This window comes from Apteryx mantelli, chromosome 2 (genome assembly GCF_036417845.1).
Source record: "Apteryx mantelli isolate bAptMan1 chromosome 2, bAptMan1.hap1, whole genome shotgun sequence".
Taxonomy (NCBI): domain Eukaryota; kingdom Metazoa; phylum Chordata; class Aves; order Apterygiformes; family Apterygidae; genus Apteryx; species Apteryx mantelli.
The window spans coordinates 121,215,480-121,236,434 of record NC_089979.1 but is presented as its reverse complement, the minus strand read 5'-3'; the positions used below and the strand labels follow the sequence as shown (position 1 = coordinate 121,236,434).

Sequence of the window (20,955 nt, the reverse complement as noted above, 5' to 3'; positions counted from 1 at the left end):
CCTTAATATTATTGATGAATGCAATGGGTGAAATGTAAACTTAGTAGGACACTGATATTTTAAAATATGCAATCAATTATGAAAAGTCATGCTGTTTGGGAAAAATTTATCCTATATTTTCAGTGTGAATTTAGTGACTCTCCCCAAGTTTTTAAGTTAGTCAGATTATTATCCACACTGAAACAGTGACCAGAGGCACCAGACCATTGTGTTAGTTACTATAGAGCAAGTCTGCAGGAAAAAATAATTGCCTTGACCTTAAAGTTTTCTGATGGAAACATCTGAAATCCAGTCTTTCATCCATCTTTCAGAACCCTCATTTTAACGTGTCTGAAGGACAAGCAGGATTCTGGCCTGTGCTCTCAAGTCCACTCCCACTACAACTATTAAACCATCCAGTCTATTTAGACTACCTTTGAGAAATGCTCCATATCACCTCTGAACCTTCCTCCCTCCATCTCAGCTTCCCTACAGGCCAGTCTTCTCACGCACAATCAAAGGAACCTATTCTTGAATGATCTGGATCCCCTTCCCAACAGCTGGGAGGGACTCTCCAGTGCTAATTCTCCCATGGGCTGCAATGGCCAAAGTGAAGAGCAAATGCCAAACAAAGACAAGGAGAGAGGAGAAGTGGAAAGGACAGACACCACTCCTGAGAATCCCATAACAATTCCTTTCCCTTCCAAAACCTTGGGAGTGTTGTGCATCCACACTCACACCAAGATGAGATGACTTCTTTTTACTTGTGTACAAAGAGCAGAATATGAAGTGAAAGAAGTTACGGCTACAGGTCTGCAGCCCTGCATCCACATACATTTGTACTTAATGCATCACCTGAATTGAAAGGAGCCTTATCAGCACAACAGTGGCCAGGTTTAAATCTTAAGTATGCAAACAGGTCTTGTTTATAAGAGTGAATCCATTCCAATCTCTTTATTGCTCATCTAAAGCATTTATTGCACTTGACAGGCTATGAAGAAGGGCAGCCAGATTGATTCCAGGATTATAGCATTGGAACTAATGGGAACTGTTATAAAATTTTAATATATGCCATCTTCCAGACGAAAGGAAACTCCAGGGGGAACTGACCTTTGAGTGCAGAAATCTTAATGACATGTCAACAGTGGGGTTACTTTTTTCAATACAAAAATGAATGACAAAATTAGGGAAACTGTATTATAGTTGTATTGCATAAAAATAACTCAAGCATAAATTTAAAACTCTGTTTTTAGACTTAGATGAATTTGTTAGATAAAAAAGACAAGAAACACAGGGCCAAATAAAACGCTGATATAATTGTCACTGACTTCAAGCAAATCTGTGCTAAACAGCAACAGCTATGGAAATAGCTCTGCAAGCGTCATCTCATCTTAACTTCTGATCATCTACCCACAGTATTGACACTCTTTTCAGCAGTACAGTCCTCCTTCAATCCTTCATTCACATTCACTATTAGGAAAACACAGCCTGCTCTAAACAAGCAGTATATCCTTCACAAAACAGACTTTCATGGAAAACAAAATTCTTTGAAATTAAATTAAATAGTTTTGGCTCAAAGGGGAGGGGGGTAAGAGAGATTCAGAGTAATTTAGACTGCAAAGGACCCTGGTCAAACCCCAAAGAAGGGAATATTTAAGAAGTCTAAATCCCTAATTTCAACATTTGAGAAGTGCTTAGCCAATGAAACATTTTGTGTCAATTGAAAACAAGTTTGTTTTCCATTAAAAAAATGGATAAAAGTTGGTAGTTTCAAATTGATCTTGTCCTATTTTACCCCAATTGCTCAGTTTAAGAAAATTCAGCAGTATTATTCACCATTTCTCACCATCTCTTGGTTATGTGGCTCTGCCCAGATTTACAACCACAATGGCTTTAATCCTTTCCACAACAGCAGGAAATTTAAATCCTCTAATACATTTGATGATGGGAATGGTTACAAAAAATAAAATAAAATAAATAAAAAACATACAGCCAGTATACTCAAGAGTGTCATTCAAAAAGCAATTCAACTGTGTCTTCAGAGGAACAGCATTCAAGGAACAGATAAGCTTCAGAGATCAATAGTTCCTTTCACATTAAGGATATTTCTTATTTAACTGCTACACAGAACATGCTCCACAGTATCATGTAGTACTCCCAATAGCTTTTATTAAAAGTTCAGAATATAATAAGGAAAGTTATATTGATTCTTTTTCCTGGCATTTGAATTTGCTATGAAGGTAAGTGTCTGGCACCTACTGAGGAGTTGGCGACTAACTTGTGGTAGTAGTGCGTTACACAAGCCCACATAAAGCACACACTATCACCCATAACCACTATATGTTTAAATGAAAACTGAGCTGGCAAATACTTAATACACAAGATTCTAATACCATAACTGAAATATGTACAGCCCTTAACTACAAAGGTCACATCAAGACAACAGTATTGAAAAAAAAAAGTGTTTTCACTTTAGAGAGTCACACTTAAAAACACTCCTTAAAAACAACACTGGAAAGAAAAGGTGTATGTTTTTATACAACTTTGGTGAAAATCCATGCATTTTTCTGTTCTTAACAACTCTGCACTGGTTGTCATGCAAGAGATGGCAATGATCCTATACTAAGTCTATAGCAGATATTTTGCACTGTTTGATACCATTTGCTGAGGTTTCCTGTTTACTTTCCAGATCAATTGTCCAATCACGTGCCTGCACTACACCAGAGACACGGCGCTTCAGTTTTGTAAGCACACAAGGACTAGTTATTGACCTAGGTTAAATGACTAAACTAGGATTAGAAGAATGTTTATCCAGGCATTTGCATTCAAGAAAGGCTGCTGGAAAACAAGCAAAAGCAAAGGTGTGGTCACACATGCCTCAGTTTTTGTCTAGCTAAAACTTTGACTCAATTAGTTTAGAGTGACTGCTAGCAAAAAGAAATTTTAAGAAGTCATTAAATACAGAGCAAGGACAGCTCCACACTTTTTTGGTGCCTAACTTCCCATTGATTTCCACCAATGCAGACAAGACTTGGGCAAGTATCTAATTCCGTAGATGCTTGCCGTTAGCTTTTCTTTTAGAATTAGTTTAGACTGGGGAAGGTCTGGTTCTGAATGACAGTGCAGTAGAACAGGATTTGGAAAAGCCAACTTCAAATTCCCAGTGCAACTTTCCAATAAAGCTTCAGCAAGTCACTCTACCCTATTTTTCATCATGTCTGCATAGAACTAGAGGCAAGGAATAAGACAGATGCCCCAAGTGACATGATGAAGAAGGGATTGCACAGAGATGGTTCTTGGTTTTGCACCTTCCATTTTGGTGGCTGCATATGAATTTAATGCTTGAGCTAAAACAGTATTGAGCTAAAACAGTATTTCTAACCCAACATTGTAACACCAACTTTGGCCACAGTGAGCAATTCTTCAGTTGTCTTTCCATACGCATCTTTGAAAGGCTGTTAACACCAGCAGCAACTCAGAGAGCTCAGTGCTTTGCAGCACCTTTTCATTCTACATGGTTTATTTCCTGATTATCTTTTCTAATCCTACTCATCCATTCTATACCTCATCTTGGAGTCTTAGCAAGAAACTTCTTCCATTATTTACAGCAACAAGCAGATAACATTCCCCTTCCCCCCCAAAGGATACAAACATACATTAGCCAAACAGATTGTCTCAAATAACCACAACAAATAAACTTCATAGGATGACTTTTGCACAGCACTTTAGACCATCCTACAGAGGAAGGCAGGACTGTATAATTAGCAGTATAAATCAAAATCTTGAAAACTGCATTACCTTAATACTTGAATTTACCATGAAAAATTGCCAAAGCATGTATGCAGTCTTAGTAATTCCTTTAAAAATTGGTTTCTCATTATCTACTTACCTAAATAACAATTTTACCCTTTTCTGAACATAGATTATTAAATTAGAATAGGTTTAACATTTTTTCTTCCTGCAAATGAGTTCCTTGAGACTCAGGAGACCAGAACATGCCTGATGGAACAGAGCAATTCAGTTACTTGATTAAAAGGACTGGGCTGCTCAACAAATAGGACCAGCAAAGGTCCTGTATTGAAGCTTTCATGTGCCAGCCTTTTAATTTCAGAATGACATTCAATAAAGGCAGTAAATTAACTAATCAAAGGGACTTGCATGAGCGAGTTAGAGGTGGCTGAACTTAAACTGAGAGAGAAAAGTGTGTGTGTAGCTTGAATATGAAGGATGGTAACCATACACTCACCACTTTAATGCTTTAAAAAGATGGTACCTGCTGGGATACCATACCAGCTCTTCAGTGATACACTGGGAACTCTTATACAGGGAAATGGGATAAAACAAGGACTTACTGGGACATTCCCTCCACTCCACCACTTCTAAATATTCATACCAGTACTTCCAGATGCCCATTTTCAAATCACCTGCTTCACATTTCAAACCTATATTCAAGGAGCCAAATTAGCAGGGTTACAAAAGAAGTAAAGGCACTGTCAGCGCCAAAAAAAGGCACCTCAGGCACAATCATATCAAGGATCCTATGTTCATTATAAGCAATTCTCCCCACTATTAATCTAGAGGCAATGCAATTTAACAGTATTAGGAACAGTGCATTAGTAACAACAGTTACTGCACCAGTTATGTAATATTCTGTGACCGTTTTCAAATGTGCCTAGAACAGAAAGAGAGGCGATACAGGTACTATAAAAGCATTCAGAGCATGTAGTTCAAATACTGCACAGACTTGAGAAGGTGATGTTTGACATAAGGGACATTAACGTGCCCATTTCACATCATCAAGGGCACCAACTTGCCTTTTCTAAACAGCACAGAGCACCCATCTCCTCTGTCAAGCAAAGGGAATTGCAGACCTCCTGGAGCAGAGGCCAAAGCAAGAACCGAGGAGGAAGGCAGATGGAAACAATTCAGAGCAGAGACATTTTTCCACATTTCTTTTTAATAAACAGCATCCCCACACACTTTCATGTCATACTTAAGTGAGTTATTTTATTTCACTCAGGAATTACTGAGTGGCAGCACAACATACCCAGCAGCAGGATCACTATATGGTCTATACACTAAGGCTCCAGAGGCAGGAAAGTATGCCTTGTGCCACCTGCTGACAGCTAACCTACAAGCTGCCATCTAAGTTTGTTATACAAATGCAGAACGAACTCCTGGCACCAGCAAATTCACTCCAGTGCACAACACTGATGAGCCCTCACGTCAGCACCAGAGTCCTGAAGCAGAACTCCATCTTATCATTCAAAATTCATCTTGCACTTATTCAGTCTTTTAAAATTAGTCCTTTCAATGGGTCTTCCATCTCCTCCTTTTCTGATTCATGAGCAACATCAGACAGGACTACAATACTCACCAAGACTGGCTGATTACAGTCTCTCATAAAGAAAACCCACCTCTCCCTAAAACTGCTTTTTCTTTTTAAAACACCTACCAGTCATAACATTTCTTCAGCTCTGACAGTGTGCATACTGTTTATATTTTATTTACCTCCATTAACATAAAGAGAGTTAAATGATGTACAGCAGTGGCTGGGAAAAGCATTCTTTGGTCTCCATGCACTTTAAAACAACCTTTCCTTACAGATGACAGATTCAGGTCAGAGAAAGTCTAAAATAGGACACTATTACCACGTACAACACCAGGAACAAGTAGTGCCCTTCCCCCCATCCAGCACACCCTCAGAGAGTCCTGACGTAGCCACACTTGTTTCTGTGATGCTTTGATGGATCCACACATGGAGATTCTTTGGGGCTTTTATATTCCCTTAGTTTGTAGCCCTGTCTGGTATACAGTCCCGTAAAGAAAATGCTGTTTCTGGGGTAGGCTGCCTTGACTGTAATCGGCAAAGCACAAGGACGGGAGGACAGAGTTGCAGAAACATTCTGGGGTGGGGGGGAGTACCCATCAATCTCTTGTCACCTTACAAACAAGAAGTCTTAAGGGGAGACCCATTTGCAATTTTATTATCCAATTTACTGTAGACACAGTAACAGTTTTACTGGAAACTAGAAAGAAGGGCTTTCAGATATGTTTCTATGGCTGCCATGGATGAGAAAGTGAATCATTGCAGAAGTCCTTTTCTGCTTTCTTACCTCATTGTTGCTAAATCATCCCATCTCTCCTAGTTCACCACCAAAGTAGTGGAACGTACTGAACTCTTCCTTCCTCAATTCCATTTTCCCCAAAAGCTGCAAATTTGGTTTTACTGCAGAAAATCCACAGAGATATTATTTACATCAAACCCCAGATAGGATACAACTAGATGAGTACCTTATAACAAATGTAAAATGCCATCTACACAGATAACCCAAGCCCTCACAAAGCTGGCAGTCTGAAGTGCTGATTCTGCAACCAGGTTAAGGGCAGAATGGATCATTGTGAAGAACAAGCTTGATATTCTGCATAAGAGAGGGAGTAATATTTCGCCTATGAAGTTTAAAGGCAAACCTGTAACTTCTCTTTGAGTGACAGGAAGAACTTCTAAAAAGATAGAAATTACAGATAAGGTGTTCAATAACAATGAATTCACTATATACATAACTATGTGCTTCCAAAGGTTAACTACTCTCATTATTTAAAAAAAAAAATCTTACTGAAAGACTCTGGTTTAAAGGATATTTCCAGCTGACATATAATTGGCTTACAATATCTATGGTTTGTTTGTTTATTTTTAACATAATGAGTTTTCAGTTGTCCTGCTAAGAGATCTGTTAGTTCTTGCTGCAACACTGACTTTTTTATAGCATATATTTCATGTAGAGAAACATGCAAATATGAAAAAATTAGGACTTACGAAATTATTTAGAACACCTTCACAGATTGCTTCTTCTTTAAAGTGTGCTAGAGATATTTTTAAAAGGGGGGGGGGGAAAGCAGGAGAAACCTTTTATGGCTACCCTCCTACGTGGCATTAAATTTCTGTTGATCAAAAAATATATATACTTTCAGCATGGAAAATACGGCTCCTGGAGTTCAGTGAGAGTCTTTTATAAAGAAAGATAGATGGTAAAGATGTCAAGTGAGAAAACAACAAAAGAGATGAGGAAAAACACTGAATTTTGAATGGAGAGTTGCAGTTTGACTGCCAGAAAATTACCAGCATAGTATAGTACATGAGGGTGAAGGGAAGGAGAATTCAAACCAAACAACAATTAGCAATTTTGGGATCATGGCTTGGGAAGGATGCTTGGCAGGACTTGCTGGACTTTTTGGACAGTTTACACAGAGAAATTTTTACATAGTTTTGACTGCTTGAAAACAGCTTTCGGCTTGTCCAGCAGGTCCCAGCAAAGCGTAGCAAGCTGAAGCTGCTTTAGTTGATAAGGCTAGATTCTTATTATGTAAAGTTTTTAAAACAGTCAAAGCATGATCAAGTGGGGAAATCAACACTGTGCCTTTGCCTAAACTTAAAAGTCTTTGTTAGGACATCAAAATGGAAGAACCCTCCTACCATGATCATAACTTATACTAGGATAAACCAGACCAAACCTACTGCTAGTATACAAAACAAGCATACTAGCAAAAGCACTTCTACACACTTTAGCTTGGATTAATAGACATAAGATGTATGTGCTGGTGACAAATCAGAGGCTCTAAATAGATGTTGTCTTCTGTAGGCAGCTGTGCTGTTTAAATTTGTCATAGTTGCTTCCCTATAGCTCCACTGGTAGAAAGTACTCTCTAATCTCCTTTCAGCAAAGTCAACAGGCTATGGGCTAATTCAAACCCACCAGCACATGTAAAGCAGGTTAAACTAGTCTGATGGATTTAGCCTTAAGAAAGAAACTAGAAAATTCTTATAAATCTCTTCTGCCAGGAAAGCTGTAGAGGGGCAATCTCTGGCAACATAGTACTGGCAGATATCAGCAGGTGACATTAGCTTCAAACAGGGCAGCAAAATGAACATCTGTTTGCAGCCAAAGATTTGTTTCCAACATTCGACTAAGAATTATGATAGCCTAAAGTAGGTGCAAAGTAGGTAAGAGCATAAACATGGAGAAACTCACAGTAACTTGCAAGCCCTCTTTGGTTGAGAGTTCAGAGCCCGGTAATGGTAGCTTAATTCCTTTTCCTATGCTTGGAATTAACCGGTGGTATTTGCGGGAAGAGGTTCACTGAAGTACAGGTAACTAAAAGCCTTATTGAGCAACTGTATCAGCAGTAGCAACAAAAGCAATGTTAATATTCACTGATAGTCTGGTGGTGTTCCCCCATCCCTTGCCACAGTGAATAATTTGAAGTTCAGCCACACTTAAACACAGAAGAATCCTCACGCAAAGTCCCAAAATGTTATTTTTATTTTTGACTCATTAAAACATCCTAGTAAAACTAACATTAGGACATCATACAGGAATACTCAACCTGCTAAAACCATTGTATAATATCACCAAAACATGCTAGAGGTTAAAGGAAGAAAAAGCAAAAAACAAAACAAAACAAAAAAAAACTTTCCAACTTCTTTGTATGCATTAGTTCTTTGCAGCACTTATGACCTACCCCTTAACAGCTATGTCTTAAACTTCAGGAGTTAAAACAGACTTCCCTTCTCCTTTAAACACCCAGTAACAGGTGAACAAAGAGGATAGGTGAACCTGTGAGAGACAGAATGACAGTGGTGTCACAGCAGTGCTAGGCAGTAGCCCATCCTCATTCGGAGCAGATTTAGCTCCACATGAGCTGAACCCCTCCAGCTCTCCACCAGGACCCACACCTCCACAGGCTGGTCTCACTTGGACCCATTCTCCCTCCAAGCCTCCCGAGCTCTCAGCCCAGGAAGCTATGGAGCTCAGCAGTGTCTTGTTTCTCACCTTCAACCCCGTGCAGCTGTCTGTCTTCTCAAACAATAAGCAAAGGTGATGCTGACCCTCAAACATCATTCACTGCTGCAGGCACATGGTTTTATAAATACCATACAGTATTTGAAGTAAAGGACAGCCTAACTGTGCATTGCAACATGATTTAAGTCACTGTCTTCGACATTCTTCCAAACATTCATTTGGCTGGCAGGCTGGAAAATGCCAAAGCTCTAAAGGTTATTAGACTATTGTCGATTACAATAGGAGTGTGAAAGTTTGCAGTCATGATAACATATTCAACTTAAAAGAGAAGAAAATTGAAGACACAATTAAAAAAAAACCTTACACACAAAAGCTCTGACTGTCCATTTATGCAGTTGACAAAGGAGCTTTCTCCACTTCCCTACTCCTCCATTAAAAAAAAAATTTTTTTTTCATTTTAAAGTATAAGAAAGCCTGAGAGGGAAAGAAAAAAATAATTTAATGGATTTTTCTACATGCATTATGCAAAGCAATTTTTAGCCTAGAGAGGTACTGCAGTTTACCTAAATTGACTCTTGAGGGTATTATACTTAGAATGAACATTTAATAGATGTTAGCTCAGTTGATGAAGTAAACAGCTCATGGAAGACAAATAACTCTAAATCTCTTCATAAATTGTAATTTTTCCACAAGTGCTACTATATAGCCCAAAAGCATACCCTGCGCTACTAAAATATCACTAACAAGTACTTCTGCCTGCCACATAGTATGTTAGAATAGAAATGAAACAGAATTTTTGGATCAAACTTTCCGCTCTCTTTGCAATATGCATAAAATATAACACAGACTTTTTTTTAGGGGAAATACAGATGGCTCTGTGCTGGACTGGAAGTCCAGACATCCCTGTTCTGGTGCCCCACTCTGCCAGAGATTCCTGGTATGATCTCAGACAAATTATATAACCCTGCTGTTCCTCAGTTCCCAATTAGTAGAGTTTGAGTAGAATTACTTCTCCTCTTTACACAGGATTTTAAAAAAGCACAGCAGCAATGTTTGAGACTCATTCAAAGACTAAGGCAGCGTGAACCACAGATGCATCTTATAAAAAACAGGAGCAACACTATTCAGCATTTGTGAGAATTCACAGGTTGGTTAGACTGTAACGAAGGCAGATTTTCCTTTTTTTTTTTTTTTTCTCCATCTTTCCTTCCCTTTTTTTCCTGCTTCAGCCTTTCGCATTGCCTCTTCCTTCCCTGAGGGTTAAAACCTGCTCCCAAACATACACCTCATAAGCGAGGCCATGGCAGGAAAGAGAATCAGATATGCCATCTTGCATGGCTGCCCAGCCAGCCTGTACATTTGAACTCCCCTTTCCCCAGAATACCTCAGTCTGTCTCCATTCCTGCCAGCCTACAAACACAACAGCAGAAAAAAAGTGAGATTCATCACTTTCCCTGATATCTAGTAGTATCTTGTGCTACAGCAATAGTGTTTGGAGTTTCCTATCAACTTGAATGGGGTAGAGGGAAAACACCCTAAAGTTTTTGGGAGCAGGGAGGAAAGGAAGGGGGAGAAAAGTTTCACCCTTTGTCACCCCAGGGCCAATATCCTTTGGATAAAAAGGAGAGAGAGGTTCAAATCCTTCCTCTACCAAGCAGATTCAAAGGCTTTCTTCTCTCCTTCCAAATAGCATCCAATATTAGTATCGATACAGCTGGTTTAATGGCACTATCTGTGTCTCTCCTGTGGATGATGTACCACTTCATATAATGTGCTCCCCCATGCAACCTGAGGCCAAGCTGAAACCTCAGGCACTGTGCCTCCTCTCCCTATCATGGCTGGCTGAGCAGGGAAGCCAGGATATTCTCTTATTTTCTGGCCAAGCTCTGATACAAATATTTTAAAGAATAAGTAAAGTTTCAATCCACCCACAGTAAGTGTTCTAACCATTGGCCCATGCACCAGTGGAACAGCAATACTTGCTGTCGATTTTTCCAGGAACACCTACATGTTCTACTGCCGTCAAAACTACTTCAGATGCAAACAAAATATTTTAAGAGAAGGAAAAACCTTCCATTTGACCCTCCCCAAATCCTTACAAAATGAAAAAAGTTAGATGAAGTTCTGCATCAGAACAAACCAAACAAGCATTTGCAGTTGATTGGTTCAGTGACCAAAACAAAAACACATTATTCGCCCTACCCTGCAAGCAATAACAAATCTTTCCTGACACATGAAACCAAGAAAGCAAATTTGCTTCAATTCCTGTCAATGGATTAGAAGCATAACACTATAAATAGACTAATAAGAGTTATAAATTAACTCTTAGAAGTAATTAGAAGTAAGAGTTTTTAAAGTTGTTTTATTCTTAATATAAGGGAGAAAACAAAACACAAGAACCTTAAATTCTATTTTAAAATACAGTAGTAGTAAAAGCTTAGTAGAACAAAGAGCTATACATTAAATGAGTGCTGAAAAAGACTATCTCTGAATAAAACATATAAAAGCCCAGTCCTCAGTTGGAAATCTTTATAAATTATTTGTTTAAATAGAAAACAAAGAATCCTCATTTTTCAAATGTTTACATTTGATTTCAGAACACTGATCATAACTTTTTCTTGTTTACTTCCACTTCTAAAAAGTGTAAGTTCTTCCTTTTCTAAAAAGAAATCAAGATGACAATACAGGCAATGTATAATGCTAACATGTGTCACAGCATTTATTTTTTTTTAACTTGTATTCCATCCAGCTCCATGATTTTGGATGGCTTTGTGAACAAAACTTCCATAACTTCAGTTTTTTGTTGAAGGAAAAAAAACAAAAACTCCTAAAACTGAGCCCTGCAAATGCTCTAATTCTGCCATGGGTTAGACACCAGTGCTACAAAGAAATAAATCAGAAGCCAACAGAGCTTATACCTTACAAATTACACCAATGGATATTTTATCCAAGAACAGTTAGGAAGAGCAGCTAAGTGACAAACAAGTCATGCTCAGAAAACCTTTTGTAGTCAAATCTCCAAACACAGCATTACATCATGAACTCCCAGAAAAAGGAGATACAATATACTTTTTCCTGTCTCACTTTCTATTTTAAAAGTATTCCACACACATTAAATACTTAAACCTCACACTCTGAAGTAAGAATGAATCCACAAAAGCCTCTTAACATCTTTACCTCACTTTTCTTATTCATGAAAGATGTCACAAAGCCACAGATTCCTGAAGTACAGACTGTCTACTCAGAAGTCAATGGAAATGTCAGCTGTCAGCAGAGGAACAAGGATTTTGTCTCATTTTCTTGGAATCATTAGTTTTGATTTGTTTTAGCATCCTTGCTCCTTTCTCACAACAGCAAAATGTTCTAATTGCCTCCCTTCTGCTACATAGGAAAGGAAAACTCACCACAACACTTAGGCTGCAAAATCAGTGCTCTTAGACCACACAGCCTTTCTCCATGTACCCTGAATACCTGGGAAGTGACTAATGGTGCACAGAGACAAGGCCAAACGACAGCCTGAAAAACCTGTGTTGCCAAATCCCACTCATGCTTAAAGCTCATTTTGTCTTTTCTGTTTGAGGTCCGAGTGCCTTAAAGATGAATGTGTTAGAAATATATCTGGATGCTCGGAAGCAGCAAACACAATCTAGCAAACTATTTAAAACAGGAATGGCCTGGTCCTACAGGCCTCACACAGCATCCTCATATGGCTTCAAGATGTTTACCTGAGACAGTAGAAGGAAGAAATTCCTACCACAAAAGTTCTTTGCTATTGGGGCCAAGGACAGGTCACATCAGAATCAGTTTACAGAAACTGAATTTTTGTTCTAACTTATATTGTAACTAAGCCAAGGAAACCACCATCGATAAAGGATTATGTTCAACTGAAGTTTCTTGGCAATAGCTGCATGAAAAACATCAGGGCTGCTCTCTTTAGTTTTCCCATCTCTTTCAAAAAACGACAAGGCACTGCCACTTTTGCGTATCTTATGCATCCTGCTGCCAACCTACACAGTGGTACTCTGTCAACATTTCTAAAGCGAAGCTCATATTTTGTAGTGAAGTTAAGGAGATTGGCTACAACACATGCCACTTGCTGTATTCATCTTCCCTGATTTTCTCTCAAACTGCAGGGCAAATGGACCATTTCAAATTGATCAAACATTCTCTCTTTGCTATTTCATTCAACTCCAATTTAGCCTCTGATCACAGATATAAGACTGCACCCTTTGGAAAATTAGTATCTGACAAGTCATGGATGGCCACTGGAAAATGGATACAACAGCATAAAAGAATCACTCACCTGCTAAATGGGTTGTTAAACATAACCACTTTCACAATAAAGCATCGCCAAGACATAAATGCAAATAAGTAAATTAACTCTAGGTACTTACTAAAGAAATTGACTATACAATAACTACTTGCCCACAGTGAAAAACGTTTTATCTAAGAAGGTAATAAAATTGAAGCCATGTAAAAATCTGCTTTTCGCTAGTTATGATCCAAACTGCCTGCAGAACATATTTGGCTTCATCATCACCACTTGTAAAAGTCATGTTTCATCTTATTCAGTACAGGCCAGGTTTAGAATTTCTTAATACTGATTACGTAACTAAAACTGGCAGGAACAGGCTTATTTCTTAAGAATGCTGAATATAATTTAGCAGGACAAGAAAGGAAATTCATATATTAACAGCATGAGTGGTAACGTAGAAATTAAAGATGTATTCAGGGCAGGAAACAAGCATCTCTACTGTGCAACTACCTTCTGTTAACACTGGAGTGTTCAAACCAAAGATATTTCCATTGCACACTAGAGTAGCTACTTTTACACACTTCCCAGTCAACACTCCCAAGAATCATAGCCAACCTTCAAAATATATGCCTCTTGGACCACTTAACTCCAAAAGGTTTCAAGGACAGTTCTTCAAAAAAGTTTTGCTCAACTCCTAACCAACACCTCTCTGACATACTTCAAGTATTTTTTAACCAAAAAAAGGCAAATCCATCCACAAATTGCTGGTCAAATTTGCTGCCTGAGTTATGTAAACACTTTGAAAAACAGTTATGTAAAAAAAAATGGCAGCTGAGTGTAAGAACCACTGCAATTTGATGTTTTGCTACAGCAGGAGGCAAAGATCACGGAGGGAGGGAAAGAAACCCTGCACCACTTTCTGCATACACATTCTGGTAAAAGCTGGTGCATTTCAGGCAGTATTCAGTCCTGTCATCCATTCAGCTGATTATATTTCTGTTAGTCTTGTTTTTGGAAACAAAAAGACTACCGAAATTTCATCACCCTCAAACTGGATTCCTTACTCAAAGGAACTCTGATGCATAAGAATCCTTAATGATCCAAATACTCACATTCTATTCCAGAAGTAGAATGAGAAGATGACTGATGCGCCAGCCACCTTGATGACACCTGATGAGTGCTTATGCCACAAAGTTGGCAGATTTTTAAGTGGCACCTTTTAGATAAAGAGACAACAGTCTCTGTCTTTATTTATAAGTGGGATGTCAGTCACATCACACTTTACCTATCTCTAGCAGTACAACTGGGATGGCTCTATCCAAAGATGCCAGACTAAGAGTCACACATAAAACCAAGCTATAGAGACCACTTCTGGTTGTCTAAAGTAAGAGAGAGTGTGTGTGTACATACATGCACACACACTTACCATTGGCTAAACTACAACAGCAAAAAGAGCACAAAGAATGGCATAAATAACCAGCTTACAAACCAGTACCACTAGCTGCTGCACACTATCAATCTCAGTTCAAGAAGGAAGGAAAAAAAGAAATTTGTTTACTCCTGTGATCTTATGCCAGAAACACATAGGCTTCCCTGATCTGCTGCACAGAGATTAACAATTTAAGAAAATTTTACATCCTGTGTAGAAAGGATCAAACATAAAAGTCAACTTTCTGCAAAATTTTACAAAATCACAAAGGTCATAGCTGGTGTATCAATTGCCCCAAGACTGAATAAACTATATCTCAAAAACTCCTCGTAGTCATTTTAAGTTCTTAAAACCTCCTGATGACAGAAGTGTCACATCCTTCAAAAATTTATTTCAATTACACTACTGCTCCAGCAAGAAAGTTTTTCCTGAGTTTGACCTCATCTTCCATTGCAGATAACAAGTATTCTAAATCCGTAAATTTACAAATACAAAAGAGAGACTGAGCTCTATTTCCTGACATTCAAGCCAGGAATAATCCTAGCACCAGTGAAGGCAACATAAAAGTTTTGCTTTGCACATCACAAGAGCCAGGACTTTACCCACTGTTTTTTTTCATTAAAACCCACTTGTAACTTCTGATCCTTCCAGCCCTCACCAAATACCAAAAGTATCTTCTCTCTTCTGCTCCATATTGCCTTTCCCAAAAAACTCATCTATAAAACCTGTTCTTATTTTTCCCCTCTCCAATGTTACCTACCGTACTCTCTCCTCATTCTCAAACAGTATATAATATAGCAGGCCAGTGTAGAGTACCAATTCAAAATAACTTGCATCTCCTCATCTCTGGTCAATTGCTCCTTTGCCTCTCTTGGCCACATCTTGAGCTTCAGTTTTTTGTTTTTGTTTTTTAAAAAACAGCTTAGGCACTCTGTATCAGCACAGCTTGTCGTGGTGTAAGACCAGGCAAAGAACTAATTATAAAGCACATCAGTGTCAAATATATACAAGATCACGCTGACGTGATCCAAGGCATCGTTTTGACACAGCAGAGGTGTGTAACCTTGGATGAAACTCCTGAGGAAACTATTAACTTGCAAGAGAGTTGTGTGAGAATACACAGCAGCTCGCCCTGCTGACACGGAGGGCCCCGCTGTGGTGTGACACCCCGCTCACCCCAAGAACCAGTGCAGGCGCTCGGAGACTCTCTCCCCAGAGCCATACAACGCTGGGCTTCTTCACACAGGGATGCGCAGCAAAATTCACCTGATACAATTTTATGTGGATTACTTTAATTTCATTAATTCTCCATGTGAACCACCTAAACTGCAATTAGAATGGCCGTACTTTGATTTTTACCTCACTATTATCAGCAAATTAAGATCAAAATACAGCCCCTCTAACTGCGAATAGGAGTGTGCCCAGGCAGGTGAGGTAGTTTAACCGATCCATTCTTTGGGTTAATTGGGATTAATTTCCCCGCTCGGTAAATCAATCGTGATCCCTGGGTCCCCTGCACCCCCCTCCAGGGGATCCCCGCGCTCCGCCTGTCCTCGGGCGCCCCCGCGCGGCTCCGCGCCGCTCCTAGCGGGCTGCGCCATCCCCCCTACCCGAAGGGGGGCGGGGGGCACCCCCCCCCCCAAAATACCCCTTTTATTTCCCTCTGCAATACTCACGGCATCGGCAAGCCAGCAAAGCCAAGCGCTCGCCAGTGCGTGCTGTGAGCAGGCAGCTCACAGGGCATCTGCTGTCATTAACAATCTTTGTGCGATTAATCAAATTAACGGGCTGGGAGGCAAAGCCACAATTCAGTACTGGGGTTCGGCTTTCGTGTGGGCTGTGAGAATATTTTGTACTATTCCCAATTATCAAATCAATATCATGCACTGTAACAAAAATATTAACATCAGGCAAATCCAAGAGTTACTTCAGGTAACTAATAGAACTCCCTTGCCGATTTACTGGAACACACCCTTTGTATGTCATTTCCTTAGTGAAATCAATGGGAATTCTGACATTTACTCAATTTTTTTTTTTACTCAGTTTTAACCCAATTATTTGAATATGAGAGAGAATGGGATACGTTCTGGTTGGATTTCATGACAATGTCTGAATTAACCCACTGGCAATGTTGCATTTCCATTCTTGTTTAATAGCATGTATGAATCCTCTCATATTTCATTTTTGCAGTTCAGACAGTCTCCAAACACCTACACTAAAATATTTTACAAGCACTTTACACAGCACTGCAGTCAGCTGTAGCATACTTTATAGGTATATTGTGTCTGCGTGCTCAGAGCTATGATTCAGCAAAGCACTCAAGTTTATTCACAAAAACACTTGGGCATGTGATAGTTTTTAAGCATCCTCTTAGCTCTCGTTATCTCTGTATAGATTTTTCTAGGGCACAAATGCCACTTTCAAACTTCCCTCTCTCTCTGAGGGCCAGCACTGTTAAACGACATGCACACCACCTTAAAGATGAATACGTTCCTAAATCAGAGCCAGAAGGGAAACTTCACAACTCTATAGCGTTTGCTGTGTAAAATGGCAAGGAAAGAAAAATTAATACAGTTCTTCTCATCAGTTTGTGGTAAACGCAGAAACTACAACTAGCTGACTAGTGAGAGACAACATGATGGTCTTTGCCCACTGAAAGCTGAGTCTATGTGGAATAAATGCCCTTCGGTGTCAACAGCTAGCACCAGTGGCACATACAAGTGAACTGGGAGAGGGCGTTTCAGCTCCAAGTGCAGAAAAAAGTGAAGCTCCTCAGAGCTACTTGCTATGCAGTGATTCTGCAGTTTTTCTGCAAGGCGCTTGACTAAGATTATTTAGCCACTCTTTAAAAGACTGTGTGTTACAGTTTTTAGTGTAAAAATGCAATCATGGGGTGGAGAACTTTGAGCCATAACCACCAAGAAAAATCAAAGTTACTATTTTCAAAGCAACTCCAACAATTCTTTGTAGCACATATCCTTATTCCTCAAGTTAAAACTTCCTGCGTGAAGTCATCTTAATGATGAAATACACTACAGCAGATGGTATTAAATTTTATTTCGGATATTTACGTAAAGTGTTGCTGACTAACAGTTGCATCAGGAATCATAATACTGACTGCTGACTATCTCACATTCCAACTCCTCACCCTGACAATCCATTAACAAACTGTTCTTTTTGCATGGGGTCTACTAGATGCTTTACTTCCCTCCTTCCCCCTACCCCTCAGTTTTAAAAAGCACCAAACCCAGGAGAAGGGAAACTATGACAACATAATAGAATACCAACACCTACCAAATATCATGCGTGTCCAAACTATAGAAAGACATACAGTAGAAAAGCAAACTTTAAACTTCTAACATTGTTAGCCAACTACTGGATGCAATACCTAGAAATTCCTTTATCTTATTATGGCATAAACCAAATAATCTACACTAAAGAAGGTAAACAATCTAGTTGCCAGTCTAGAGCTTTTGCCATCTAGCTTCAATTTCTTTCTCTTTCGGGCTTCCTAAGTGCGTCGGCAAGGCACTTAGCCTCTCTATGTCCATGGTATTTTCCTGCCCCATCTCTATGAAGATAAATTAGCACTTGTGATATAACAATTATGGCTGCCATATAAGTATCTTCTGTCAAACAGCATCTGATGCTTACCAGTACAATGTATATTCCATTAGCTTTTCTGAGGATCAAGAGCTCACAGCTTTGGCATGCTATTAAAAAGTTACCTGGATCACATCAACTTTCTGCTTGATATACAAACATCCAATTCTCATTAACAGAATGAGAACTCCATAATTCACCACACTGCAGTATCTTGAACCGGGATACATTTAAACACCTAACCCTAGAAAAATGTCTCCTCTAAGATTAGGAGATGAACAGCTAGGCTTGATAGTCCAGCTAAAAAAAATAGTGCTCTTCATGTTAACATTAAGAAGCTATTTTTGCATTTTATTAAAGTTAAAATATTCAGGAAAACTGTTAATTTAGTGATACATAATTTGTCTTCTGTGGTCCTAGTCCAGGAAAGCTCTTAAGCAGATGCCTAAGTTCTTCAACAGACTTATGTTCAAGGAAAGCAAGTATCCAAGCTTCCAACGTGGCTATGAGATTAGTAATCCTAAAATGCCTATCTGTCTGCACACACACTGGATTTACATGCACATATTTGTGCTGGACCAAGTTGTCAGTGAAGGAAAAGCAATACTGAACTACCAAAGCTAGAAGAGTTACACTGGTATGCCCCCATTTCAGAAACACTATCTGTTCTTCTGTATCCAAAGCCAATTGCCCCAAACACAGTAAATACACCTTCCCACCAGAGATTATTTTAGAGCCATTTGAAACTTTCCAATAGCCTGCATTTGAACTTCACAGAATACCATGCAGTGCTTTTTTTTTTCCTCCCCCATCCAAAGAACTAGACTAAGACTTTGACCACCTGAAATTCCAACGACCCAATAATGAACTGGAGAAATGCCATCCCAAAGGAGTTTTTTCATCTAAAAATAGTTACAGCATACACAAAAAGTGTTTCTTCAAAGACTGGTCCTATAGTACTATTAATCTGAGTATAAGAAAGCTTCTGTTTTCTTTTACTTTCTATTACACCTTAAAGAAAAGCATTTTTAGAGCAACATTTGCAGTTGCAGCAACAAATAAAGTTCCACAAACAAGTGATATCTGGGAAGCTTACTAGAACCCATATATATGCTTACTGTCAAATATTTTAGGCGAAAAAAAAGAATCACAGAGAAAATGAAGTGGCAGTAAGTGAACAATCAGCTCACATGTCTGGTGGTTGGCAACCTGAAAGTTTTTCTGCACATGATTCTCGGACTGTAAGATTTTTGCATAATTGCATAAGAAGGTGAGCTCTTTAGTGAGGAGACTATGACTGCATGTGTCATCTTTTACTACATCTTTTACTACAGCCGATCCCTGGTTCTCAACTAGAGGTTCTTAGGCACAACTAAGAACTACCACAAATAAAGAATAAAACACATTTCAGTATGAAAATAGGTGACTTTACCTGCTATCAAAATACACATTTTTGTGTATTTCTGAATTTCAGTCAGTATCTCTAGTAAGTGTCACCCATTTCTCTAGTTTAGTTTTCTTCAGTAAAATACTACTCTCTCCCCCTTGTACATCTCAGCTTTACAGGTCTCACTCCTTAAAGTGGAGCACCTAAACTAATTTGACTTTAAAGTACTTCAGCTGGACCAGTGAAAACAGGACCCAGATGCAAAGTTATCTAACCGAGCCCATACTGCACACTACAGCTGATTGTGTAACAAACCTCAGCACAGTTTTATAGGTCTTAATCAGGCAAAACTCCCTCCTGAGTTAGGTGAGGGAGGTCTAATCAATCAAAGGCTGCAAAAGCTGGATCCATATTTCTTCTAATGAAAAGGTTTATTTTGAGCTATAAGAACATCAGATTATAGGAACCAGGCAAACCCATAACTCTCACTTTAATGACACCTGGAGTTTGCCTTGTGTTTAACCTACCAACCACAGAAGTTAGTCATATTAGCGCTCTTCCTTCGGCAGCAAGCAAAAAGAACTGACATGAAAAAATTTCGCAAATAACGGGCTTGCTCTCCGGGTGCAACCTCGACAGTGACAACTACAGGAAAAAGCGGCAAGGACAGTGGAGGACTCGCGGCTCTTTAAATAAACTAAACTGCCTTCGATTAAACAGGAAAAGCAGATTTCTCAACTCCGGCTCCTTCCTGAAGTTGCTTTCGAGGGGACCGTTTCCAGCAGAAAGCACGGAGCTGCCGGCTATAGCCGCTGCCGGCTGCAGGAGAAGTTACCTGCGATGCCTTCACAAGCGAGCCAGAGAAGCCGCCTCTCCCGCCTCGGGGGCACCCAAGACCTCGCCGGAACTGCCCAGCAGGGAGAAGCGGCCGAGGCAAGCGAAACGCCGGCAGAGCGGACGGCGGGAGAGCGGGCTGCGAGGCGCCCCGCTCCCCTGCCCGCCTCCCCGTCCCGTCCCGGCGCGCGCCGCGCCGTTACTAACGGCCGGGCGGGGCGGAGCGCCGCCGCCAACGGCCGCGCGAGCCCCCCGCCGCCCAAACTCTCCCTCCGCGCCGCCGCCCGCCCCTACCTGCCTCCCGGCGGCGGGGAGCCCCCTTCGCGCGCGCCGGGTCCCCCTCTCAGCGGCTGGCGGGAGGACAGGAGTGCTGTCCCCGCGGCAGGGCGAGCTCCATGTGAAGAGGAGCGAGGGAGACCGGCAGCTCCACCGCCGCCGCGCAGGGGAGGGGAGGGAGGAGGCGGGCGCGCCCGCCTTGACGCGCCGGGCGCCCCCCCGCGCCCGGAGCCGCCCCGGCCCCGGCGCGGCGGCGGAGCCGGAGCGGCGGAGCCCGCGGCAGCGCCCCCTGGGGGCCCTGGCGGGCACGCGGCCTCCGCAGCCCGCCGCGGGGCCGCCGCCTGCGGCCCGGCCGAGCCGCGTGCCCGCGACGAGGTGGCGAGAGGCGCGG

At 40.5% G+C, this 20,955-nt stretch overlaps 1 protein-coding gene across 4 annotated transcripts in view; it reads right to left on the bottom strand.

Moving 5' to 3' along the window:
• Window positions 1–20,727, bottom strand: part of CPNE4 (copine 4) — a 233,255-nt gene extending 212,528 nt beyond the window's left edge. For 2 of the 4 annotated variants that reach the window (XM_067291399.1, XM_067291401.1), the window contains exon 1: window positions 20,583–20,664. The gene's annotated coding sequence lies outside the window, so the exon portion shown is untranslated. Of the gene's footprint in view, window positions 1–20,582 lie in introns of all 4 variants that reach the window. The other 2 variants (XM_067291402.1, XM_067291400.1) reach the window with 2 other exon arrangements.
• Between the last annotated feature and the right edge of the window lie 228 nt (window positions 20,728–20,955).